This window comes from Cotesia glomerata, linkage group LG7, assembly GCF_020080835.1.
Source record: "Cotesia glomerata isolate CgM1 linkage group LG7, MPM_Cglom_v2.3, whole genome shotgun sequence".
NCBI lineage: Eukaryota > Metazoa > Arthropoda > Insecta > Hymenoptera > Braconidae > Cotesia > Cotesia glomerata.
The window spans coordinates 19,395,458-19,407,771 of record NC_058164.1 but is presented as its reverse complement, the minus strand read 5'-3'; positions in this window follow the sequence as shown (position 1 = coordinate 19,407,771).

Genomic DNA, 12,314 nt, shown 5'->3' with positions numbered 1-12,314 from the left:
AATATTTAAAAAATTAAGAATCTGCGTTAGCGCGAATGCATTTTTGAATTAACTAAAAGCAGTTGTAGCGCAGTGTAGTGCACAAAAAATCGGGATTAAATTCGGATTGAATTTATATTTAAATTTTCATTTGTCTAAAACAAGTTTCAACGCCAGATTTTTTAAAAAAAATTTGAAATTTCCAAAAAAATCAAAATTTTCAATAAAATTAAAATTAAAAAAAAAAAAAATTAAAATTTCAAAAAAAAAAATTTTTAATTTTACAAAAAATTTTTAAAAAACATAATTTTTTAAAAACCTAAGATTTTTGAAGCAAAAATTTTGAATAGAATGAAGCTTTAAACTAATTATTAATCATAATTTTCTAATTATTTAAATTAAAATTTTCCCTCCAACAATTGCAATTAAAGAGAGCATACTCTTTGCTCCAGTTGATGGTATCGTATTTTGAAATGCACCGAATCAGCTTGATTACATGTAATTTTTCTTCTGCATTGAATTAAATGATATTCTTAAAGCTAGCAGATGTGATAAACTCATTGACCTGTTCAAGTTATGCATTCTATTGAAGAAATTCAATGCACAAATTATCAAAACTAGCAACCTGCAGTCCCTATGTGACTGTCAAGAATTGCGAACTATAATAAATAAAATTTTGCTTAATTGAATAATGATTTTCGTTAAAGTGTACTTTACTTTCTTAACTATTGACATTTATAAAGATATAAGCTCATCCCGATATTACAATCATAACGAGCTTTCATTTGAGTAACCACTTGCATTTTTGATATATTTTTCATATATAGATATATATATATATATATATAATATATATAAATAAATAAATATATAAAAAATTCATGTGGGTACTCAAATAAAAGGTCTCGATGAGTGTAATGTCGGGGTGATCTTATATCTTTAAAAATGTCAATGGTTTACAAGATACAATGTCATTTCTTAACTATTGACATTTTTAAAGATATAAGCTCATCCCGATATTATACTTATCAAGAGCTTTTATTTGAGTACACACATGCATTTTGATATATTTTTCATATATACATATATATAAATATATGAAAAATTGATGTGGGTACTCAAATGAAAGATCTCGATGAGTATAATGTCGGAGTGAGCTTATATCTTTAAAAATGTCAATAATTCACAAGATATAAGGTCATTTATTAATTATGAATCTAGAGATAGAGTATTTTCTCTTAATAATATTCTCTTAATAATATAGGTGATAGGATTACAATTAATTCAATTCTAATGGAACCATCAAATGATGTTTCCTTATTTTATCTTGTGAAAAAATATTAATAATTGATAATACTAAGACTTTTTTAGTAACCCAAATCTTGGATGATTGCTATTTTGATAATCATAGTCAATCATTCAAAATAATCAATAACAGCTCTAATATTTGGAAATTTTTATCATACATGGATCTAAACGATTGTCTTATTACTTGTTATAATATTTTAAAGGAAAAAATGGTCATAACTAAAATATGGATGCAAATAAAGAATTAAATTAAATAAATTTATATTATTTTTTCTTTCAGAATTTTTACAATCTGAGATGGTTACAGTTACCATCTTCGATTATAGCAGTTATAATTTTTAATAATTACAATTATCATTTTCGATAGTAATCGTTACCATTATTAATAGTAACTAGTACAATTGTCAATGATAACACCTATTATTTTTTGACTACTTAATTTTATTACCATTTCAGATAGTAGGAGTTAATATTTTCGTATAGTAAATACTATAATTAATTTTTCTCCGTGTACGTTCAGATTTAAGAATTAAAAAGCTTAAAGTTTTAATTAAAATTAAAAAAAGGATTTTTTCATTCGAGAGTTATGCACAGGTAGACTACAAACGGTTTTCGAACATATCAAACATGTATATAAATAGAAACCGGTAGATCTTGGCGGGCTTGGCGTTCAACTGCATAATAAAATAACACAAAAAATAAGAAGAAAACATGATGAAGAAGTAGACGAAGAAGAAGTTGTTGAAGAAAAGTAAGAAGAAGGCGAATGAGCAACAGCAGCAGAAGAAGAAGAAGAAAAAGGAGAAAAAGACCTTTGGAATTCTCGGCAATGATAGCGAGCGTAGGTCGCAAGAGGATGTACTCATATAAGAATCTTTTAGAGGGTGTCATTGATCCCGATAAACGTGTTACACGTACATTCTAAATTGGCGAATAGTGAATGTAATTTAGTTTTTTAATCATTAACTTTTTTGATTCCAATGAACAAAACATTCAATCGTGACAAATATGTTTTTGTGTTTTATGTTTGTAAGAAAATAAATTAATTCGGTTTGTTTATGATTCTCAATATCAATTACTCAAATGATTTTTCTTATTTTGTTCCTAAATTTTCATCGAAAATCCTGTCTTATATCCTTATATCTCTTTTTTATTCAAAATTTTCTTGTATGTAAGTAATTACATTCAACGGTCACTGAAAAAAAACTCCTTACTGGTTAGCGAAAAATATTTTCTCTATAAATTTTCTCTTGTTTTAAAATATTCAGTTTTCTTATCCCAACAAATTAACTTGCGAACCAATAAATTAAAAATATTTGATGAACAAATAATTAGGATGAAGAATTTTACTCTAATGATTTTTTCCATGTGGGAAAATGCACTTTACTGTTTTCAAATAAGATACCCATCTGTTTCGTCCAATAATTTTTTTCTTGAGGATTAAGACAAGTAGTAACATTTATTCAAGATAATTGATGTCTTGATGATCACTAGAAATTAAAGTGATTTTTTTTTTATGATTTTTTAGTATTGAATGAAAAAAAAAATTCTTGAATCAAGAATACACAGTAAAAAAATTTTCGTCATTGTGTAAAGTCGTATAAAAAACTTTGTGTAGAATATTTAACATTTTAATGTGTTGATTCGATACAATCGTTTGTATTGTTCGATCAATTCATTTTTCAATACACTAAAATGTTATTTTATTATTACTTAAGTAATAATAAAATATAATAATAAAAGTAATAATAAATTATTTATTAGATACTTAAGTAACACTTATTAAATGTTACGTTAATGCAGAACTGTGTTACTTTATTGTTACGCACGGATTATAATGAGTAAAACTAATTTTGTTAAATTTAACGAATAATTTTTTTAAAGTGAAACTTTTTTTCCATCGCCCCAAAAATTTTCGTTCATCTGTTATCGCATGTCGCATTACAGCTGGCCACGGAGTAGGGATAAAGTGAAAAAAAAATTTGAAATATTGAAAGTTCAATGTTTTAAATACTTTTTAATCTTTTTGTTTAATCAGGGCTTATTTTCATTACTATGAAATATTAGTTACATTTATTAACTGCGAGACTCATGGCAAAAATAAAGTTTTTGATAGAATAATTGAATTGGAGGGTAGATTTCGATATAATTAATAGTTAAAAAAATTATATCAAACAATAAATTCTTAAATTATCAGTGAAAAGTCACAATTAATTCTTAATCAAACCACCGTTAGTTCTATTACACGGACTAATATAACCCGTATACCAAAAACTGGCAGAAATTGAAATTCTTAATCTTAATAAAATTATTATTCGGTAAATGTTTTATAGATCAAATTAAAGACGCAATTTTATCAGCCTTAAGATAAATTTCAATTAAATTTCTTTAAAAATAAAATGACAGAAAATGCAATTTTCACTATCTTCAGAAAAATTTAAATGGCTATTATTTCTAAACTTATTGACCGACTTAGCTCATCTTTGAATTTATTTCAGGTAATCGTTTGTGAGAAACATGTGTACTAAATTTCATTAAAATCCGTTAATAACTATAAGCACAATCGCCGCAGCATGCCCTGGGCTGTCCCTTCATTTACCAATTATCAAGTTAGGATTATAAAAACGCAATTTTAATACCCTAAATTGATTAATTTTCCGAAAATTTTTAGATGAATGTCAACAATCCAAAAAAAGTTTCACTTGCATCGTGGTTTCATAAACCCACACAATATTTTTTTACTATGTATAAAACTCAGAAGAAAATGAAACTACTGCTATTTTTTGAGAATTATTCTTGAATGAAGAATTTGATTATGCTCTCTAAAACAGCGTTAGTGAAAAACCACTAATTAACAATTAATATTTTTTTTTTTCAATTTCTAAAGTGTACTAAGGTAAAAGCCCCAATATATGATCATATACTGGTACGTGATCATCTATTGGGGCTTTTACCTTACTAGTTATAAGTAGTTATCAACATTTTTAATGAGTGAAAATGATTAAATTTTTAATTAGGAGATTTTTTACTAATTGGAGAATAAAATCCTACAACTGAAGGAGTAATTTTTCTACTAATTCTGTAATGAAAGTAGATCTTCTGAGTTTTTAAATTAGTAAAAATGAACTAATTTAAAAGTAAATCTTATCGACTTACTAAATACTTTTTATATTAGTATATTTATTTCTAAACTACTAATTTTGATGTAGTTTTCATAATTATTATTTGAATAAGTGAAAATTTCACTTATTTAGTTTTAGATAGTGCACAGAATCAAAAATTTATTTGAATCAAGTAAATAATTTTGAAAAATTTCATCTTTTTAGTTTGAAAAATTCTTAAACTGAAAAATTTTTCTTGGTTTAAGTAAATTTTACTTGTTTAGAATTTTTTTCTTGATTTAAGTTATTTTTTTTTAGTGTACCAATCGAAGATTATCTATTCTTTAATCAAGGGACAATAATTATCGATCGAAGATGTTGGCTTTTTAAGCCAAGATGGCGAGATTCAAGACAAAAAATTCTTTAACCGTGATAATCGGTTGTCTTCATAATAAGTTTTCAAGTTCCGAATTATTTCTCTTGAATCAATATAGTTTTCTTAACAATTTATGAAAATTTTTTTTCTCAAAAAGAATCTCTTAAACAAACTTTAGCAATTACATCCAATTAACTTTCCTCTTTTGAATATTTTAAATTGTCTAAAATCACACGGAAAAAAGAAAACTCGAAAAATTACAGTATATAATGCAACGTGGCGCTTCGTGATGAAAAATGGAAAAATTACAGTTTCAAATGTAATTATTACAGATTTTATAAAAATTACATTGTAAAATGTAATATTTACATTGAAAGCTCTAAATATTAAATTAAAAAATTGAATTTAGAAAAATGTTTTTTCAAACTGTAATTTTTCTAGTTTTGGTTACGACGGGACCGATTTTACATTTTATACTGTAATTTTTCGAGTTTTCTTTTTTCCGTGCAATCAGTTGTAATAATTTACTTAATTTGACTTAATAAAATTGTTATACTTATATAGGACACAAATATAAAAAATTGATGTGGAATTTATTTTTAGCGCAGCACGATCGCATACGATCATAACCAATCTTAACTCTCGCCCTCTTTTCTCTTCTAACCGTACCTTTTCTGTATGCCTTGAAGCCTTCCCTCTTATTTTGGCGAATAAACGCCTTGAAAAAGCGAGACAGAGAAAACAAGAATGAAAGATAAAGAATAAAAGATACTGAGAAGACAGAGAGGACAAGGTAAGGAAATATAACGGTATTTTTGTGTTAATGCTCAAGAGAAATTTATTTATAAATAAAATTTTCTTTTTTTAATTAAAATTTTTTCGAAATTTATTTACTTATTTTTATCAACTAAATTAGGAATATGAAGTAGTAATTTTTGTTTTTATTTCCAAATAACATATATTTAAAATTTCGTATATTAAGATAATTAACTTGAAATAAGGCGATTATCTGTGGTTTACATTTTTTTCAAAAATATTGATGAATATCATTGAAACGAATAATTTTTGGAATGGATTTTAACAAGCTGAGGTATTAAATAATATACATATATACATATTGGTATGTAAAATGCATCAACTAAAATGTCACGGTCAGACTCTCAGCCAAATACCAATTAAATGTCAATACCTTTGAGAATTAGCTTAATCTGTAAATTATTATATTTTTTTACCGTTAAGAATTATTTCAAAATTATAGAAAAAATGATTTAATTGATAAAAGTTTATAAACTTTGTAGAACAGAAAAAAAATGTTATCAAAGGTTTAAAAAGTCCTAAGTAAAAAAAAAAATTTTTTTTTGCTTTTACAAAGAGAAAATTTTTATTAGTATTAGTAAATTTTATGATTACAGTTTTTAATCGATAAAAAAACTAATAAGATTATAATTGTCGCTAAAATCGATATAGCAATCAATATCCTGTTAGACATTTTGATTTTAACAAATTACACGTACGCTGTTCATAATTAAATTTGCATATGTCACGTAAAACGATAGCACACGAACTTAAGCTAATTTTTATCACACCCAAGACACAATAGTCTTTTATCTCAAAAGTTGAACAATAGGGTAAAATCCGACAAAGAAAATCGAATCAAGATAAGAATATTGTGCAGGTGTACATTGCATAAAGTGTAACAAAAAAAAATAATAATAACAATTAACTAAATTAGTGAAGAAAAAAAACAGAATGTAAATTTTATTTTTTTAAGATTGTAGAAAGTTTAGAAAAAAAAAACCCGGCATATTTATAATTCCAATCTTATTTCCTGTTACTCTATTCGTAAATTCGTGACCTATTTAAGTTGATCAAATAAAACCGACCTACGATTATTCGACAATAAGACTCTCTAAATTTTAGGCGAAAAAATAAATTAAAATTTATTTAAAATTTTGTTTTATTTTATTTATTTTTAGTCAATTAAAATTATGTTCTTTCATAGTAAATTGAAGTAATTGTTTCAAGTGAGGAACACTCGATTTTTTAGCAAACCATCGAAAAATAAATTCTTCTAAATATCTTTTTTCGAATTACCCGTTTTACGGTGTACTTAACTCAAAAATCATAGAAATAATCAAAAGTTAATATTCCAATTCGTTTTAAAGCTTTGAATGTTAAAAAAAATGAAGTTTATAGCGATTTTAGTATTTTTATATACTTTATCCAAAAAACAAATTTGGAAAAAAAATTTTGTCACAACTTCTCAAATTTTTACAAAATTTTACGTTCTTCATTTTTTTAAAAATTATTTTAATTAATTACTAGAAAAACAAACACAATAGGCTAAAGTACATACATAGATACGAAATGCTAATGAATGATGACCACACTGTTAAAAAAATTAACAAAAAGATCTTTAACTAAGTAAAATTTACTTGAACCGAAAACAATTTTCTGATTCAAGAATTTTTCTCTTGAATCAGTTTGGTTTTTTTTTCTCAATATTTTGTTGTATATAACTTATATTTTTAGGAAGAGGATTACTTGCAAATAAAGGTTAAAAAAAAAGATATTTCTTAGAAAAAATTCTCATTTTCCCAAAAAGAAAAAGTCCGGTTTTATTTAATCTTTATAAGGAAGAAAAATTTATAAAAAATTTGACGTGCAGTTTTCAATAAGTTGAATAGATTTTTTCCATTTAAAAATTTTTATTTCCAATTTAATTACTCAATGTATAGTTGATTACAATCAGTGGTTTATTTAAAATAAGAATAAGCAAAAAAAAATAAATCCGTAAATGGCGGGCTCACACATATTAACGGTATTCAATTTATTTAGACATTTAAGCTTGTTGATGATGATGATGATGATGATGATAGTATGAGAGAGTTGAGACAAACACAAGACTAGACCGCGACCTTCATAAAAAGCCGCGATCCAAAGATTGTCCAGACTTCAAAGAAGATACCAGCCAGCGAGTGACTCGTTTACTCGTTAGTAAGAACTGGTCAGGGATCCAAATAAAAAATGCATACCAAGCTTTTATTATATTCTCAACTATAAATAGCTTATATTATCTTTACAATTAATTACTTATTTAACACTGCAAATTAATTTATCCAAAAAATAATAGTTTAATTTTTTTTAATTAATTAATATTAATCTGACGTTTAAATCAAAAAGATAAGAAACAATAAGAGAAGATAACAATTATAATGGAGACAAAATTGATGAGACAAAAATCGGTATGACTAATATACCCCACTACATACTTTATAATATATATAAATAAAAGGATAGAGCGAGTTATGGTCTGTGGAGATGTGTCGTCATACATACAATACATACATTTATATGTATATATCTCTTCGGAAAGTTCTCTCACGTGGTTAATATATGTATCTACATATATTACCATGGTCTCTTGAGCGCACCTTCGCTTATTGGCTTCTTGGCCCTCTTCGGACACGGTTGTTACGTTCAGTGGTTTGTGGGTGCTCGGTGCAACAGCTCGATTTTAATAATTTTTTCATTAAAATTACGAAAATTTTATTTTAAACATCTGTTTGTAAGTGTACTTTGTGTAAGCGTTTGAAAATTTTCATTAAAATTTTTAGTTTTTTGGTAACACGATAAATTTTTAAAAACTTTTTTTTTGATAAAAATTTACTTTTAAAAATTATAAAGGCATTTTTTTAATGTTTGAAAAAAGAATTTATATTTTGGATAATTTTTCATTATCTTTTAAATGAAGTAAATTTGATTTTATCATTTTCATTTTTATATGTAATCGTTATAATATAAATTTTATTTTCGGAATTTTTAAAGAGTATTTTTATATTTTTATTTTGGATTCTTATATTGTACCAAGCAAATGCGTGATACGAATTTTATAGCCTTCTTGTTGCTAAGAAGAAGAAAAAGGAAATAACTTAAATAAGCAGAAAATAAATTTTTTTAAGTCACGTGATATATGTACGTGTATCATATTTCTTTTTATTTTATTAATTGTAAAGAAAAGTAATAAATATGTATTAGTGGTAGTGATCAAGAGACTTGAATGAGAGAGACTTCGATGATTAAACTGCACAGACAATATTTTAGTACAAAAGTGAAGTGTTTGCTAATTAAAAGTATAAAAATAGCTAGTATTAGATAAAATAATGTGAAAATAAAAGAAAAAGGTAAAAAAATAAACGGAGTTGTAAGTCATTAATCTTTGAGAGTGGATATTGCTAAATTCGGAGTTCGTGATGAAAATTATAAAATAATTATGCTGATAATTGCAGACACAAATAAGTCACTACAGTGGCCTACATACATTGAAGTTGCTTGGCGATAGCCTCTCCTAGGCTTTGTCTTTAATTTTAAAATTTAGACATAGCCTAGAATAGGTTAGGTCAGGGCTTGTGTTCAACAAATTTAAATTATTCATTTATTTATTTATTTATTATAAATATGAACAGTTATAATAACAAGTTAAAAGTATGATTATAATTAAAACATTTTCCAATTTCTTCCTTCATACACTTAAAAAAAAAACTAACTTGATTCTTCAGCCTAGAAAAATTTCTCAGTTCAAGAATTTTTCTACTTAAATTAAGATGATGCTCTGATTTTTTTGGTTCAAGAATTAATCTCTTGAATCAAGTTAATTTTTTTTTTTCAGTGTATGACCAGTCTACACTGTTATTTATCAACACTTCTCAATACAATCATCATGTTTCCAAAACGAAAAAACTGATGTTAATTGACGTTATGCTGAAGTACCGACATTCTCAAGGTCGCATGCTCTGTGCAGACTACTATCACGCTTCGGGCCAATTTTTTTTTTTTATTTTACGAATATAATTTAGTATAATATAAATACCATCTGATAGCCAAAATAGAAAGTAGATTTCTTTGAACAATTTAAATTAAGATTGATGTAATAAATCGGATTTACATTGAAAAAAAAAAAAAATTACTTGATTAAAAAAAATGTTATTTTCAAAATTTTACTCTTGTTTTGAGATATTCAGTATTCTTAATTCAAAAAATTCACTCTTTAGTCGAAAACATAAAACTTTTGGATGAAGAAAACAAGTTCTTCATTCAAGAATTTTATGGATTCAATGAAGCACTTTATTATTTTCAAGCAAGATATTACATAGTTTGTTCAACATTTTCAATCTTTTGTAAAATTGATTATGATATTGCCAATTTATTTTAATAATATCAACAATATTCGGATTTCTGTTGGTTTCTTTTTAATCATAAATAAGTCTTGAATACGTTTTTTTCTTGTATTTTAAATGAAGAAACGTTTTCTTCAACCAAAAATATAGAATTCTTAAACGAAGTTATTCTTAGTTAAAGAAAATTGTGTCTTCGATAAAGAATTTGATTGTATTTCTGTTCAATCAAGTAGTTTTTTTTTCTGCGTAGAATTTCCTATAATTTGTACATTGTTCAAAAAATATTATTGTTTATAAGCTTTACGCGCTTTTAAATAGATTGAATTTACTATTACTATTTTTAAGTTCAAGTTAATGAAAGTTTGTGCTAAAATTTTTTATCTTAAATACGATACACTTTTGTGTATTGATTTCCCATTATTGTATCAAATTAATGTACAAAAGTGTTTAATATAAAAATTTTTAACAGAAACTTTTTTGACAAAATGAAAAGAAATGTTTTTTTTTTTTTTCTGTTTGAAATAGAACTGTGCCCAAAATTACAGAAAAATCTCTAATTGCACAAATTGTCCTAATTAGTAGATTTCATAAAAAATTATGTGAATACCCGCTTCGCTGGGTCTTTTTTAATACAGTTATTTGTTTATAATTACATTTTTTAGGATGTTTTAAAAGTTTCTAGAACAATCCAGCATATTTTCGACCGATAAGAATGTTGACATTCATTTTAAAGCTTTCTAGTTCATTTGAAGTTATTCTAGATCATTCTAGCATTTTCTAAAACACTCTCAATCGATCAGAATCTAAACGTAGATTTTAGAACTTCCCAGACCATTCTAGAAATTTCTAAAACATTCTCATTCGATCAGAATCTAAACGTAGATTTTAGAACTTCCCAGATTATTCTAGAATTTTCTAGAACATTCTCATTCGATCAGAATCTAAACGTAGATTTTAGAACTTCCCAGATCATTCTAGACATTTCTGGATCATTCTAGAATTTTCTAGAACATTCTCATTCGATCAGAATCTAAACGTAGATTTTAGAACGTCCCAGATCATGATAGAATTTTCTAGAACATTCTCAGTCGATCAGAATCTAAACGTAGATTTTAGAACTTCCCATATTATTTTAGAACTTCCCAGATCATTCTAGAAATTTCCAGAACAATCCAGACCATTTAAGATCAATGATAGTCTCACATTTTCAAAGTTAACATGTTTCAACCCCTGTATCTTTTACACCCTTATAATTGTCGACTTTCAACCACCATAGTGCACGATAGGAGCTTTGCACCTATTGCCACATACAAACACTATTCGTCTGCGATGCGTAGTTTTGGCTGCAAAGTGAAATATCGGGACACACCTCCAATTTTTATCAGATCAAAAAAATGTCGTACAAAAATATCTTAATTTTTTTATCAATTCCCCTCATACTGAAAAAACTTCTGTCTAAAAGAAAAGCAAAATTCTTTCTTCTCCTTTTTCCTAGAAAAAAAGCATCTGGAGTAGGTCAGTCCCTTCATTATCTTGAGTTCCATTAGTGAAGAAATATTTGTATTGAAAAATTTTTTGTATGAAATTTTTATGTTACAAGATTTTTTGTTCTGAGGCGAAGAGTCAGCCAACGATTACATGTAATCTAAGACATTTCTTACTTTACCGCCCTAGGTATGTAATATACTATTTTTATTACTGCTATTCGCTTTTGGGAGGAATTACCAGCTGATATTTTAGCTGCATCCAGTATAAAAACTTTTAAGAACAAAATTTTCGACAAATTATTTAATTTAGATCTTTAGCTTACTAAAATTGTTTAAAAATTATCTAAAGATCTCCAGTTGAATCACTTGTCTGATAAGATTATTGATACAAATTAGAGTGCAGTACTAGTATTAGTATATCTTTATAGTATTCAAATCAGATGCTTTTAAATTATTTCAAATCATTTTAAATAATTTCAAATTAGATTTCTTAATCAGGGCTATCAGTAAATATTGATTATAAGTAATATTTAAGTTAAAAACTTTAGTACTAATTTACATTAAACTTAATTATTGTAATTTATTATGTATATTTTTGTACTTGCCATTCAGCCATATTGTATGGGTATAAAATAAATATCTATCATTTTTGATAAAATTATGTTAAAGTTAATGCATCATACCATGGTATAAAGTTTTATTTAACCCAAAAATTTCGTTCATCAATATAATTTTTAGCTATTTTATAAAGATTAATAGTCATAGAAAATAAAAAAATCTCTACTTCGGTAATTTTTTCATGGATAACTTTTGAGTAGCAAGAGTAATTTCTGTGAATTTTACTTAAATTCAATACTGATAAAATAAGCTTTAAATTACATTTTTC